At 40.0% G+C, this 16,841-nt stretch overlaps 1 long non-coding RNA gene across 1 annotated transcript in view; it reads right to left on the bottom strand.

The window, feature by feature from the left end:
• Positions 1-770, bottom strand: part of LOC141277210 (uncharacterized) — a 120,739-nt gene extending 119,969 nt beyond the window's left edge. Inside the window, exon 1 of the long non-coding RNA XR_012328240.1 lies at positions 556-770. This is a non-coding gene — a long non-coding RNA (uncharacterized lncRNA). The remainder of the gene's footprint in view (positions 1-555) is intronic.
• Between the last annotated feature and the right edge of the window lie 16,071 nt (positions 771-16,841).

Genomic DNA, 16,841 nt, shown 5'->3' with positions numbered 1-16,841 from the left:
CTCTTTCTCCTGATCATCCTCACTCCCTTGTCCGGCCGCTTTCCTGGTCTCCCCTTCGCAATCATCACTTCCACAAAGCACCAGATCCCCGCGCGGGGGAGGTGACTTGCTCTTGGGGCACCCCGAGTTCTTCAGTCCTAAATCCCATCCTTCTGAAAAGTGTGTTCTTCCAAGACACTGGGCTTCTTATTAAGGGCGGGGGGGGACGGGGGGAGGTTCCCAGGAAGGCGGTGGGGTCTGCTGAATCCCAGGGCCAGGGAGAAAGCCAAGCCTCTATGGGCCAAGAGGGACGAGGATGAGGGGAGACGCGCAAAGTGTTTGAATCTATCTCAAAAGTCCATCTGCCATGACGCTGAACAGCGCGGGGCGGGAGGAGTGGCCAGTGAAGAGTTTTACAGGACAACAACGCGGCAGGCGGGTCTAATGGCCCGAAGGCCCAAAATCCATGGGCGGGGAAGGCCTCGGAAATATTTTAACCGAAAATGAACGTGGACCCCCAACCCAGCAGCGAAGCGGTCAGGCTTCGGGAACTCTCACCGGGACGCCAGAACTTACCGAAGGTAAGAGGCACGGGTGCAGGAACGTTAACGTCCGTAGCAACCCCAAAACTCCAGGCGTGTGGGACTCTGGACTGAGACGCTCAGGTTTAAACTCAAAAAGACGAAAACACAGACGCCGACGTGACCCCACCCCACGCTAGCCTCTTCCGGTCTGCGAGATACTGCGCGTACGCGCTTCTTTCGGGGAATGCTGGGGGCGGGGCCTAGGCGGAGCTCCTTCGGAAAGGGGCGCGAATGGTGACCAGGCGTAGGCGGGGACCGCGGGGGGGCGGGGCGGAGCCGAGCCGGGGCGGGGCCGGGGCGGAGCCGGGGCGGACGGGGCGCCCCTTGGCAGCTCCCTAAGGGCGTGTTTTCTTTCCGAGTTTGGATCACTTTGAATTTCTTTCCTGTGCCGCGGAGCCGGGCTGCTCCTTGCCTGTTTTAAGTTGATGTTTCAAACAACTTAAGGGGAAAACTTAGAGTTGAGAGGCCACTTGTTGAAAGCTAAGATGTTTGCGTTTTAAGTAGTTGAAAACGAGTTTAGTCAAAAATCGTTTCTGCCATCTGGGAACCCGGACCTGGATTCGGAGTCGATGTGGGGAGATAGTTGGATCCAGGAACGCCTCCTGCAATTAGAATTTAATTTAAGCGATATAATTAAGCAAGGAGTGCAGTTGTCTGTGCAAGAAATGCAAACTTGAATGTGAAATGCAAAACTCTACGGGTGGGAAATGGGCCATTTCGTACGGACGTCCATCAGAACATCATATCCATTTACATTCCCCATTCACCCTGTGCTCAGCCCTGTGCTCAGTTCCAGAGGCTTTCATAGGTACAAGACCCGGGCAGGGGGAGGCAGACGCATGAGGCATATGATGATTTAGGTCACCAACCACTGCTTTAAAAAAATTAAAAATCAAAATTAATATAAACTGTATTGTTCTTTATAGTACTTGTTATTCTATTCCACACCTGAGGCGAATGATAAGTACCTCGGAGATAAATTTTTGCGACGTCATAATTCATTTGTCAGTAATTTCCAAAGATAACAATCTAATTCACTTTACATTTATCCAAGAGTAACTAGGAAGAATATTTTTGATAAAAATATTGTTTTACATTTTAGCTCTTTTGTTTATTTTCTATTTCCCAATGTTCTGTCAGGTGTGAATAACAAACCCTATATGTACTCTTTAGAAGACTATTGAAGTTGTTTTCACCTCAAAAATACTATTGCAATATTTCCAGGGGTGTTTGATAGGGATGTCTATATTATTTTATATGAACCCTAAAGGAAGCAAACTAGATTTATAGAATTTCCAATGGTCTCTTTTATAATCTTTAAGGCAATTTCCATGAGTTAATATCCACCATGAAATGTGTTTCTTTCAAATCCCTAAACGTAGATTTCTCTCCAGTAAGAATTTTTTAATGCGATAAAAGCATTTTGAATAAAAAGTCTTTTAACGTATAATCTGTAAGGTTTCACTGCAGTATATATTATATGATTTTTCACAAATTTTAAGCATTGATTATAGCTTTTTGATGTTCATTACATTTGAATTAACTGATATTTAAGGCTTCAGCATCATTACTCATAAATTGAAAAGATTTCACTCCCCAAATAATATTCTGACGATCCCCCACAGATTGACTTTTGGACGAGAACTTCACCACACACATTATATTTTTAAAAATTACTCTTGTGTATTTATTTCCTGATGTTTAGTAATGTTTGGCTTTTGGTTAAATACATTGCCCCATTCATTATAATTTTAAGATACCCCCAGTATGAATTTCTGATGACCAATGATGATTCATGCTGCCTAAAGACCTTCCAAATTTGCTGCATTTGTTAAGCTTTTTTCTAAATGGTATAACTCTGATATTTTGTAGTCAATGAAGAATGGATCAAAACTTTCCCACCTTTATTGCAAATATTGGTTTTGACACACGGAATGATTCTTCCAAATAGTGAAACTAAGGAACCATTTTGATAGATTTCTTATCTTGATTACATTTATTCTATGCATGCTCAATTTTAAATCTCTGCAGTTCACTAAGATTTAACTGAATGCTCAATCCAATCCTATTATCAAATTATTCCATGCATTTGTTTCCTGCACTAGACACATTTTTTAATGAAAAAAATATATACAGTGTCAGGGCTAGATTTTCAGATCTTTAGAAGGTAGACTGTGTAAATTATGCTGTATTATGTATTATTGCCAACTAGCCATGTTGGCACAAAAGAGACTTCAGCATGGACTCCCATGTTCTCATGCAAATAAATAAATGGATGGTGAAACTTTTCATCAAACAGAACATCTGGAGAGAAGCCGATCATAGGTGAAATTCATGAATCCACATTGCTTAAGGGAAGTTTTGTTGCCTGTATAATTTACAAGGGAGCAAAACAAACTAATTCACAAGAAAAAGAAAGGATATTTCCTTAATCGCAGGAAGATTTTGACATATGTCTCCCCGTAGTATTATAAAAACAGATGCAAATTATTAAAGATTATTAAAGACTTCAAAATAAAGACTTCAAAAATTTGAAAAACACAGGAAGTAGTTTGACCTACTGTATTAAACTCTGTGTCAGAAAAATAGAGACACTACATTTTTTAAGCACACTGTAATATACAATATTTACGACTGCCAAAATTTTAAAAAATATCTCGACTTAGGTAAGGAGACACTTTATACAAAAGATGATTGCAAATAGAGAGAATGCTCTGACCACAAGATCTGCACATCTGTAATGGGTCTTTTAAAAAGGAACATTAAAAACTTAGGCTAGGGCTTCCCTGGTGGCGCAGCGGTTGAGAGTCCGCCTGCCGATGCAGGGGACACGGGTTCGTGCCCCGGTCCGGGAGGATCCCACATGCCGCGGAGCGGCTGGGCCCGTGAGCCATGGCCGCTGGGCCTGCGCGTCCGGAGCCTGTGCTCCGCAATGGGAGAGGCCGCAGCGGTGAGAGGCCCGCGTACCGAAAAAAAACAAAAAAACAAAAAAAAACTTAGGCTAAAGTGGGGTTTATCCCAGGAATGCAAGGATTCTTCAATATATGTAAATCAATCATTGTGATACACAATATTAACAAACTGAAGAATAAAAACCATATGATCATCTCAATAGATGCAGAAAAAGCTTTTGACAAAATTCAACACCCATTTATGATAAAAACCCTCCAGAAAGTAGGCATAGAGGGAACTTACCTCAACATAATAAAGGCCATATATGACAGCCAGCATCATTCTCAATGGTGAAAAGCTGAAACCATTTCCACTAAGATTAGGAAGAAGACAAGGTTGCCCACTCTCACCACTATCATTCAACATTGTTTTGGAAGTTTTAGCCACATCAATCAGAGAAAAAAAATAAAAGGAATCCAAATCAGAAAAGAAGAAGTAAAGCTGTCACTGTTTGCAGATGACATGATACTATACATAGAGAATCCTAAAGATGCTCCCAGAAAACTACTAGAGCTAATCAATGAATTTGGTAAAGTAGCAGGATACAAAATTAATGCACAGAAATCTCTTACATTCCTATACACTACTGATGAAAAACCTGAAAGAGAAATTAAAGAAACACTTCCATTTACCATTGAAGCAAAAAGAATAAAATACCTAGGAATAAACCTACTTAAGGAGACAAAAGACCTGTATGCAGAAAGCTATAAGACACTGATGAAAGAAATTAAAGATGATACAAACAGATGGAGAGATATACCATGTTCTTGGACTGGAAGAATCAACATTGTGAAAATGACTATACTACCCAAAGCAATCTACAGATTCAATACAATCCCTATCAAACTACCAATGGCATTTTTCACAGAACTAGAACAAAAAATTTTGCAATTTGTATGGAAACACAAAAGACCCCGAATAGCCAAAGCAATCTTGAGAAAGAAAAACAGAGCTGGAGGAATCAGGCTCCCTGACTTCAGACTATACTACAAAGCTACAGTAATCAAGAAAGGATCGTACTGGCACAAAAAGAGAAAGATAGAGCGATGGAACAGGATAGAAAGCCCAGAGATAAACCCACGCACATATGGCCACCTTATTTTTGATAAAGGAGGCAAGAATATACAATGGAGAAAAGAGAGCCTCTTCAGTAAGTTGTACTCAGAAAACTGGACAGGTACATGTAAAAGAATGAAATTGGAACACTCCCTAACACCATACACAAAAATAAACTCAAAATGGATTAAAGACCTAAATGTAGGGCCAGAAACTATCAAACTCTTAGAGGAAAACATAGGCAGAACACTCTATGACATAAATCACAGCAAGATCCTTTTTGACCCACCTCCTAGAGAAATGGAAATAAAAACAAAAATAAACAAATGGGACCTAATGAAACTTCAAAGCTTTTGCACAGCAAAGGAAACCATAAACAAGACCAAAAGACAACCCTCAGAATGGGAGAAAATATTTGCAAATGAATAAATGGACAAAGGAGTAATCTCCAAAATATATAAACAGCTCATGCAGCTCAATATTAAAGAAACAAACAACCCAATCCAAAAATGGGCAGAAGACCTAAATAGACATTTCTCCAAAGAAGACATACAGATGACCAAGAAGCACGTGAAGAGCTGCTCAACATCACTAATTATTAGAGAGATGCAAATCAAAGCTACAATGAGGTATCACCTCACACCAGTTAGAATGGCCATCATCAGAAAATCTACAAACAACAAATGCTGGAGAGGGTGTGGAGAAAAGGGAACCCTCTTACACTGTTGGTGGGAATGTAAATTGATACAGCCACTATGGAGAACAGTATGGAGGTTCCTCAAAAACCTAAAAATAGAATTACCATATGATCCAGCAATCCCACTATTGAGCATATACCCAGAGAAAACCATAATTCAAAAAGACACATGTGGGCTTCCCTGGTGGCGCAGTGGTTGAGAGTCCGCCTGCCGATGCAGAGGACACGGGTTCGTGCCCCGGTCTGGGAGAATCCCACATTCCGCGGAGCGGCTGGACCCGTGAGCCATGGCCGCTGAGCCTGCCTGTCTGGAGCCTGTGCTCTGCAACAGGAGAGGCCACAACAGTGAGAGGCCCGCATACCACACACAAAAAAAAGACACATGCACCCCAGTGTTCATTGCAGCAGTATTTACAATAGCCAGGTCATGGAAGCAACCTAAATGCCCATTGACAGACGAATGGATAAAGAAGAGGTGGTACATATATACAATGGAATATTACTCAGCCATAAAAAGGAACGAAATTGAGTCATTTTTTGAGATGTGGATGGATCTAGAGACTGTCATACAGAGTGAAGACAGAGGGAAAAACAAATATCGTATATTAACGCATGTACGTGGAACCTAGAAAAATGGTACAAATGAACCAGTTTGCACAGCAGAAGTTGAGACACAGATGTAGAGAACAAACGTATGGACACCAAGGGGGAAAACTGTGGTGAGGGGGGATGGTGGTGTGCTCTTTTGGGTGATTGGGATTGATGTGTATACACTGATGTGTATAAAATTGATGACTAATAAGAGCCTGCAGTATAAACAAACAAACAAACAAACAAAACAACTAATACTAAACTTTCTTTGGGTTATTTGTATGGAAATATATTAATATAAATGTTTCAAACATTTCATGAAATTTCTAAAAATCTTATATGTTCTGGTATAATGTTATAAGTCATAATTCTAGTTATTACTTTAAAATGTATATCTCAGAAATAACTGAATTTCTTTGTCAATTGCATTATTATGAACTTTCATCAAATATTTAACTGTGGTCATTTTTAAGTCTCTTGTCATTTACAGACAGTTCTGGGTGTACTCTGATGCTTTCGCAAATATGTTCCTATAAAAGGGTTTCATCTTCAAGGAATTCATGGAAAAGACTCTGACAAGTACAGGTTTCTGGTAACTGACTATACTGCTGAACTGAATGAATAAGCATTTTCAGAACTCTAATGGAAAACTGATGAATTCATAAAAGTGCTAACAAAAGATCAAGATAAAAAAAATTAATTACATGGGACTGAGTGAACTGATGAGGATAATTACAATTTTTGTGACTTTCTGTTTGAATTGAAAAAAAAAATCCCACAAGGACTCAGAGGGAAAAAATATACAAATCAATTTTCACTGCAAAGTAAAGGAGCTGTTACAGTGGAGGATTCCTGGACTGAATGTCAATATTATGACATAGTGTGAGTGTGTTTCGTGTTTGGTAATTGCAGTCATTGTTGCTTTTGTTGTGGTCATCCATTTCCAATGCCTGGTGTCAGTTTATCTCTTGTAAAAATAACATACGGTGTGTGTGTGTGTGAAAAGAAAAACACACCTGGGGAAGTGTAAAACACACGTATAGAAGGGCTCCATTTGAAATAGGTTAACTACATGAAAATAGAGGATACAATGGAGAAAACTTTAAAAAAAAATTAAAATTAAATAAATAGCATTAGATGATGAAAACTCTAATTCAAAAAGATACATGTACCACAATGTTCACAGCAGCACTATTTACAATAGCCAGGACATGGAAGCAACCTAAGTGTCCATCGACAGAGGAATGGATAAACAAGATGTGGCAAATATATACAATGGAGTATTACTCAGCCATGAAAAAAAGAATGAAATAATGCCATTTGCAGCAACATGGATGGACCTGGAGATTATCATACTAAGTGAAGTAAGCCAGAGAAAGACAAATATCATATGATATCACTTATATGTGAAATCTAAAAAAATGATACAAATGAACTTATTTACAAAAGAGAAGTAGACTCACAGACATAGAAAACAAACTTATGGCTACCAAAGGGGAAAGAGGGGAGGGAGGGATAAATTAGGAATTTGGGATTAACAGATACACATGACTAAATATAAAATAGATAAACAACAAGGACCTATTGTATAGCACAGGGAACGATATTCAATATGTTGTACCAACCTATAATGGAAAAGAATCTGAAAAAGAACCTGAATCACTTTGCTGTACACCTGCAACATAAATCATCTGTATTTCAATTTTGAAATGTAAATGAATGGGGATATATTTATATGTATAGCTGATTCACTTTGTTATAAAGCAGAAACTAACACACCATTGTAAAGCAATTATACTCCAATAAAGATGATAAAAAAAAGTAAATGAATAAATAAATAACATTGGATGGTTACCACATTTTTCTATACCTACTTTTTCCTGAATTTTCAGTATTCAGCTCTAATTGCTTTTGTAATTAAGAAACAAAATGCATTGTCAATTAATTTTTTCCTTAAAAACAAATACATAATTTGTCCATATCATCTATTTAATACTCCCCCATCCAAGTCAGAATAGAGCCACAACTGTGGACAACCCTCCTGCACATGTGCAAACACACACACACACACAAATACAAACACATTTGCACATAAATGAAAACACACTTGTGTATTTACAACACACAGGCAAATACACAGCAATATACCCTCACATACTAACACACACTCTCACATACACTTTCCATAACAAAATCACACTCATCCACACATTGAGAAGCACACACTCACATTTACACACTCTCACTGTTAAATGTACTCACTCATACTCACACATTCCCTTTCACACTCATAAAACCACATTCACAGTCAATATGCAAGTATGTATCTCAATAATGTGCTCATATATTGAAGCCAGGGGGGTGTATTATAAGGTAGTGGCTCAGGAGATTATGAGAAATCCCAAGATCTGTGGTGGGCAATCTGAAGACCCAGAAGAGCCCACTGTGTAAGTAGCAACCTAAGCCCAAGTCTGAAGGCAGGAGAAAATCTATATCCTGGCCAAAAAGATCGAGCAAATTCTTCTTAACATTTTTGCTCTATTTGGAGGGATTGAATGAGGCCCACCAACACTGGGGAGGGCAATCTGCTTTACTAGGTCTACCCATTCAAATGTTAATCTCACCCAGATACACCCTCAAAGACACCCAGGAGGATAATGCTTAACCAAATATATGGGCACCCTGTGATGCAGGCAGGTTGGCCCATAAATGAACCATCACACCATTTAACAGAACTAGCAAATAAAACATGGAAAACGTCCCTGGGTATCCTGGGTATTACTACTTCCATAGTAAATAAGACCATATCTTATAAGAGTAGGGAGGTGGCCCCTCACACTTTCCTCTTTTTTTTTTTTTTTTTTTTTTTTGCGGTATGCAGGCCTCTCACTGTTGTGGCCTCTCCCGTTGCGGAGCACAGGCTCCGGACGCGCAGGCTCAGCGGCCATGGCTCACGGGCCCAGCCGCTCCGCGGCATGTGGGATCTTTCCGGACCGGGGCATGAACCCGTGTCCCCTGCTGCCAGCAGGTGGACTCTCAACCACTGCGCCACCAGGGAAACCCCCTCTTCATTTTTTTACAGCAGCTGTCTTGCCACATTGCGAATAAGAGCTGTGTGATAATTCTTATATGTGGAATCTAAAATTTGACACAAATGAACTTATCTACAAAACCCAAACAGACTCTGAGACATAGAGAACAGACTTCTATTGCCCAGGGGGAATGGGGGAGTGAAGGTATGGATGGGGATTAGCAGATGCAAACTATTATATAAAGAATGGATCAACAACAAGGTCCTATTATATAGCACAGGTAACTATATTCAATATCTTGTGATAAACCATCATGGAAAAAATGTGAAAAAGGTACATATATAAAATATATACAAAACTGAATCACTTTGCTGTACAGCAAAAATTAACACAACATTGCGAATCAACTATACTTGAATAAAATAATTTTTTCAAAAAAGCTGTGTGATAATAAAAGTAGGGTAGGTAGAAAGAGGCAGACCGGGTCCTTGATGACTTCCTTGGACAGCTGTCACATCCTGAACTGCAACCTCTAGATATCCTATTGTATGAAATAATAAACCTACTTGTTCCTGTCACCATGTTCCAGGCAATCTTTCACTCACAAACAAAACCATAACTACCTGACAAAGCACACTATTGTTTTGTGTTGGGAGTCGAGTGCATTTAAGAGGGAATCTTGAAATATTTAAAATCAAGTGACTTAGAAACAGTGAATGAAAACCTTTCTCCAAGGCATGTTCACCAACGCCAAAGCTCTTCAAACCTTGTCCTTCAGGGGGTTTTGGAGGCTTCATTACATCGGCACGATTAATTAAATCATTGACCATCGGTGATTGAGTCAACCCTCAGCCCCACTCCCCTTGGAGGTCAGGGGTGGGACTAAAACTTCCAACCAATCACATGGTTGGTTCCCTGGCAACCAAGCCCAATCCTTGGGTGCTTTTCAATAGTCACCTCATTAACATAACAAATGATAACTTTGTAGCCACTTAGGAAATTCCAAGTGTTTTAGGAGCTCTGTGCCAGAAAAGGGAAATAAGACCAAATATATAATTTTATTATAAATCACAATATTATAGTGTCTCAGATATAACTACATGTTTACTTAGCCATAAGAGTTTATTTATTGTACTGACTTTGTTCTTTGAATTGACAAAATATAGTCAGTCTTTTATTCTTTTCTTCAACATATATGTGTGGAGTATTGGCCGTCAGGAACTGTTTTAATCATTAGTGATCTAGCAGAAAACAAAACCTATTCTCTGGCCTCAAGTAGCTTTTTTCTATTGGTGTTATGGACTGAATGTGTCCTCCCAAAATTCATATGATGAAATCCTAACACCCGGCCTGAGGTTATCAGGATCTGGAGTTTTTGAGAGGTGATTGGATCCTGAAGGAGGAGCCCTCATGGACGTGATTAGTGTCCTGATAAAAGAGACCCCAGAGAGCTTTCTCACCCAGTTCATATTGTGAAGACAGAGGGAGAAGAAGACCATCTATGAGCCAGGAAGAGGGCCCTCACCCAACATCGAATCTGCTGGCGCCTTGATCTAGAACCTATTATCTTCTAAAACTATCAGAAATAAATATTTAGTTTTTATGGTATTTTTATTATAGCAGCCTAAAAGGACTAAGATAACTGGGATAAGTAAGCACTAATTAAGTAAAAATACAATATGATGATGAGTCCAATGAAAGTGCATTTGTTAGGTTACAGCGGGTGAGGGGTGTGCTAATTTAAAACTGGGAGATTGGGATTGACATATATACACTAATATGTATAAAATGGATAACTAATAAAAACCTGCTGTATAAAATAAATAAATAAAATAAAATAAAAACTGTTTGTGGAATGCCTGTGTGAAAAGGTGATAAATGAGCAAGACACGGAAATAAATGGAGCTGTTCATGCAGATGAAAGGGGCCAAACAGAATTAGGCAGAGAAAATAGATGGAGAAAATTCCCGGGATTGATACATAGCTTGGTGAGGTGTGTGTTTCTACTGCACACATTTATAATTTGGGATTTCAGATTTTTTGTGTATGTTTTCAGGATTTAAAAGTCAAGACCTATGTAAACTGATTGTGTATATTTTTGATCGTTGATGCTTTTAAAAATAAAAACCATAAAGAAAAAATTCCCTAGGAAGCTTTTTTCTGTTTTGGCCACACTGCTTGGCTTGCAGAATCTCAGCTTCACGACCAGGGGATTGAACCCGGGCCACGGCAGTGAAAGCACCAAGTCCTGACCACTGGACCCCCAGGATATTCCCTCTAGGATTTTTAAGATATAAGTAGAGGATACATAATCATGACGCATTTGGGGTCCTCACAAAAAATTTCCTTTAGGACAAGCTATTTACTTCCTGGGGTAGGGTAAATAATGAATGAATGGGAAGAAATTTAATGTCGTCTTCCAAAACTATCTGAGATGTGTAATTACTAACACTGCAAGTCCTTTTTAGAATACACCCTTTTCCTGTAGTCCCCACGGTAGCCACCAAGGGGAACATTGTTACTTTCACTTATGAGTGAGTATTGAGTAAAATTAATGAGTTTAAAAAATGTTTTAATCTGCAATTTTCACCACTCTATACCTTCAAGGTTGATGTCACAAAGGAAAATATTTTAACATTTAATAAAATTTTGTAGTTTCAACCAAACTGCAGCATACTCCCTCATCTCCATACTCTCCTTATTTTGAATCCAGGACCTACTGTCTCTGAATGAATTCTGGGTTACTCTTCCAGTTGAGACCAATTTTGTGTCATCCTTGCTTAATATTTGACCCTAAAATGGACTTGTCGGTGTTCTCCTATTTCCCAAATTTTATAATCACACACACACACACACACACACACACGATAAAACATAAATCTACATCAAAAGTAGCAATTTTTTTCTGTATACAGCCAAATAATAACTATTTCAGTCTTTGTAAACTACTCTGCCTTTGTCAGACCAACAATGTGTAAACGAATGGATGTAACTGGGTTCCAGTGTAACTTTATTAAAAAACAAAAGAACGAAAAAACAGAGGGTGGAGGGATTTAATGAAAATCCAAGGCTTCATCTCTCCACAAAAGCAACTGATGGGGGAACTTCCCTGGTGGTCCAGTGAGTAAGACTCAGCACTCCCAATGCAGGGGGCCAGGGTTCAATCCCTGGTCAGGGAACTAGAGCCTGCATGCCACAACTATAAATAAATAAAATATTAAAAAATTGATGAATCAACTGTACTTCAATTAAAAAAAACCCAGCAACTGATGAGCTGGTGAAAACTATCAGAGTCAACTTTTGCAGAACTCTTCAACAATTAAAAAAATTACAGCCAGGGGAAGCCTTCATGTAGGGAGAAGATACTGCTTTGCCGTGAGAGACTACTGGGGTGCATCAAAATGCCTGCTTTCTATCACCAACATTCCATATGAATGGCAGTCATGGGGATGCCAGCACACACTCCTAATGCATATTGCTTTTGCCAGGAGGAGTTACACTGTCCTCCTCACAACCAATTGCACTTTAGTGTTTTGATCTATCTGCCTGAGGGACAGGGGGAAGGGTTTGCCTTTGCTTCACCAGAATCAGGGCATTCTCAGGACTTGGACAGCTTCCCAGGCAGCTTTTGCTACAAGCATTTAAAGGTGTAAGTATTAGCTTCAGCAGCATGGGGCAAGGGACAACCATAGGGGCAAGAAAAAAACAGACCAAAAAGCCTGGAAAGGAGCAGGTTGGTTTAAATGTTAACCACACCTGGAAAATACCCTCACTACAATATCTCAGCTAGGCACCATAGTCTAGCATAGCCTAGCAAGTTGACACATAAAGTCAGCCGTCACAGGGGAGAATCTGATTTTCAGTGTTAGCACATTAGAATATTCAAAGGTACAGTTTTCCACCCAAACAAATAAAACATACAAAGTAATAAAAAAAATTTTTAACAGAAAAAGCATGGACCATTCATAGAAAAAGAAGGAAGAGAAAGAGGAGGAAATAAATTAACAAAAATTCTCTCTGAAGAAGCCCAGAATTTGGACTTGCTGGACAAAGACCCCTTTCAAGATTTGCCACTTTTTTTTTAAACATCTCTATTGGAGTATAATTGCTTTACAGTGTTGTGTTAGTTTCTGCTGTATAACAAAGTGAGTCTGCTATATATATACATATATCCCCATATCCCCTCCCTCTTGTGTCTCCCTCCCACCCTCCCTATCCCACCCCTCTAGGTGGTCACAAAGCACTGCACTGATTTCCCTGTGCTATGCGGCTGCTTCCCACTAGCTATTTTACATTTGGTAGTGTAGATATGTCCGTGCCACTCTCTCACTTCGTCCCAGCTTACCCTTCCCCCTCCCTGTGTCCTCAGGTCCATTCTGTACGTCTGCGTCTTTATTCCTGTTCTGTTCAAACTTTTAAGATTTTGATAGACAGGTACGGAGATCTACTCATCTTGTGGCCGCCCAAGACAAGCCTTGTACGTCAGTTTCCTTGCTTATTAAACCTGCCACCTACCAACCTGGACGCATCAGCTTCTTTCTTCGATCTCTCCTCACCCCTCCTGGTACAGTGGCCCGTTTCAGGTTTCACCCAGGAAGCACCAGACGTTGCAAACCAACACATGGTGTGTTGTCTCTCTCTACACTGGGAATCACAGCTTCAGAAAGAAGGAAGCTCATGAAGTGTGTAAAACACTTAGTTCAACTCCCAACACAGACCAAGCCTTAGCAGCAAGAAGAATGTTGTTGAAACCACGGGTAATCATTAGTTAAACCCATTTCACCGGTAACCCACCTTCACTAATCAAGGTCGTTTTAATTGTTGCTACAAAGACCTGTGTGTCCTCCAAGCAGCATGTATAGCCTGAACAATAAGACGTTAGCCCAACTTATTTTCCAGGAACGTGGAGTCAGCTGTGTCTAGTTCGATCTGAGCCAGTTAAGTCTGGTTAGGACCCACGACCCTGCAACTGGACATGCACAAGTGTCCACTCAGTGACCTTTTGGTGTCTGAGAGAAGAAAACTCCACCCTCAGATTGTGCTGTGTCTCCATTTTTGAACGTGCAGAAGCCTGCACAGAACGATGATTACTGCATCTTTTTCCAATCACATTTCCCCGAGCTCCCCACACCCCCCATGCCTCAGACCAACCTGCTTCTTTATTCTTTGTCCCTAAAATATCTCAAACCGCTTTCCTTTCTGGGAGGCAGATCTGAGACTTGTTTTCCTGTCTCCTCGCTTGGCGACCTTGTGGATAAACCCTCTCTTTGCTGCAAACCTTGACATCTCAGGGTTTTGGCTTGCTGTGCGTTGGGCAAAAGGAACCTGGTTCAAAAACATTGTCACCTTATTATAAATAAATGTGCTAACGTCCTTAAATTAATACAGTGTCCTTAAATACATACAGTATTTATCCATACTGTGGAAAAAAATCAAATATCAATTGTATATATTTTAATAGTTATTTACATGTATAAACAAAAAATTTTAAGTATAGAAAAGGGGGACAAATAGCCTTCAAATTGATTTACTCCCAGGTTTGTCAAATTGACTCAGCTGGAAAACCGAGGTAAATAACCTCAGATGGTGGAAATTTTGCTACAGAAAAACACCAAATGCATACCAAGTGGGTCTTTGATTAAAGATTCCAGGATGAGTTTTTCCTTTCTTTTTTTTTTTTTTTTTTTTGGCTATGTTGTGTGGCATGTGGGATGTGGGATCTTAGTTCCTCAACCAGCGATCGAACCCATGCCCCCTGCAGTGGAAGCACGGAGTCCTAACCATTGGACCACCGGGGAAGTCCCAGGATGAGTTTTTCTTAGTGCTTGTCTCTAGATTATCTGCATCAAGAACACCCAGGGCATTAATTCAAGTCATAGGTTCCTGGACCAACACAATGACAGTTTCTTGTAGAACCCGAATTTTCTGTTTATCAAAGCATCACTGGTGATTGTAGGGCTCTTGATTCCAACGGCTGTCACTTTTCTCCAGCTTGCTAAGCTGGGCTGGAAGCAGGGGAGCTCAGAAGACTCACTGAGACTCTGAAGCTGACATCAATATCATATTGTTATTCTGCAGTGCTTAGTGGGTGTCTTAGGGGTGTTATTTCTGCTTCCAAGGAATCCTCTTTGCAGCAACCTGGGTACTCAACGTTGAAGAAACAGCACTGGTGTGAGATATATATATATATATATATATATATATATTTTTTTTTTTTTTTTTTTTTAAAAAGATTAGACTGAGGTAGTTCAATGCGATGACATGGCCTTTGGGGACAGGGTCCTGGAGAGACAGAAAAGCTCTCCTGAGACAGAATGTCACAGGGAGAAAGGGGACATCTCCTTTGCTGCTTCCAGTGAAATCACACTCTGAAGAGAGCCATTTACTCTTGTTGATTCAGGGCAATTTCCCCAAAAATTGAAAACGGGAGAGGATGGGTTAGTGGGGCATTATCTTTGCCCTCTCCTTCCAGAGAGGATGCAGGTTATACATAAGTGCAGAGTGTTTCACAATCCTTATGTCCACTTAAATAAAGAAAAACCCAGGACTTCCCTGGTGGCGATATGTCCCCATATCTCCTCCCTCTTGCGTCTCCCTCCCACCCTCCCTATTCCACCCCTCTAGGTGGTCACAAAGCCCCGAGCTGATCTCCCTGTGCTATGCGGCTGCTTCCCACTAGCTATTTTACATTTGGTAGTGTATATATGTCCATGCCACTCTCTCACTTCGTCCCAGCTTCCCCTTCCCCTTCCCCTTGTCCTCAAGTCCATTCTCTACGTCTGCGTCTTTATTCCTGTCCTGTCCCTAGGTTCTTGAAAACCTTTTTTTTCTTTTTTTTAGATTCCATATATATGTGTTAGCATACGGTATTTGTTTTTCTCTTTCTGGCTTACTTCACTCTGTATGACAGACTCTAGGTCCATCTACCTCACTACAAATAACTGTGTTTCATTTCTTTTTATGGCTGAGTATATTCCATTGTATATATGTGCCACATCTTCTTTATCCATTCATCTGTCGATGGACACTTAGGTTGCTTCCATGTCCTGGCTATTGTAAATAGAGCGGTAATGAACACTGTGGTACATGACTCTTTTTGAATTATGGTTTTCTCAGGGCATATGCCCAAGAGTGGGATTGCCGGGTCATACGGTAGTTCTATTTTTAGTTTTTTAAGGAACCTCCATACTGTTCTCCATGTGGCTGTATCAATTTCCATTCCCACCAGCAGTGCGAGAGGGTTCCCTTTTCTCCACACCCTCTCCAGCATTTATTGTTTGTAGATTTTTTGGTGATGGCCATTCTAACCGGTGTGAGGTGGTACCTCGTAGCTTTGATTTGCATTTCTCTAATGATTAGTGATGTTGAGAGTCCTTTCCTGTGTTTGTTGGCAATCTGAATATACATATTTTTAATTGTCTCATACCATGTCTCAAACCAAACCCAATAAGTAAATATCTCTGGGGGCAGGCACAAGTCGTTATACTTTTGAAAACTCACCATGTGATTCTGATGTGCAAATTCAGATACAGCTTATTTTCGTGCTTATCAACCTACATAATTATGCTTGTCACACTTCAACCTAAATATGAAACACCTGGAATTGTCACTCAGCACCAAGATACTGGTTCAAGAGGGCTGGCTTATGCCTGAGAACTTGTATTCCTTACAAGCTACAGGGCCCTGGATTTCACTGTAGGTACCACGGTCCTCTTTACTCAGGTCAATAAAATTTGATGAAAAAAATAAAGAAAATTGACCTGAGGTGATAAAGAAAAATCAACACACCTGCAATATATGTTCTATTTCAGAGAAGATTATTAATATTGAAAGAAATCGATCAAACATAACGTTGCAATGGTTTTTGATAACAAACTGTCCAGGTTAAGAAAATAGTTCCCATTAACCAAGGTGAAGAGAATTTCTACTGAAACTCTTCCTCAGCGTCAA

This window comes from Tursiops truncatus, chromosome 19 (assembly GCF_011762595.2).
Source record: "Tursiops truncatus isolate mTurTru1 chromosome 19, mTurTru1.mat.Y, whole genome shotgun sequence".
In the NCBI taxonomy this organism is placed as follows: domain Eukaryota; kingdom Metazoa; phylum Chordata; class Mammalia; order Artiodactyla; family Delphinidae; genus Tursiops; species Tursiops truncatus.
The sequence above is the reverse complement of the archived record's forward strand: the minus strand, read 5'-3'. Positions and strand labels throughout refer to the sequence as shown.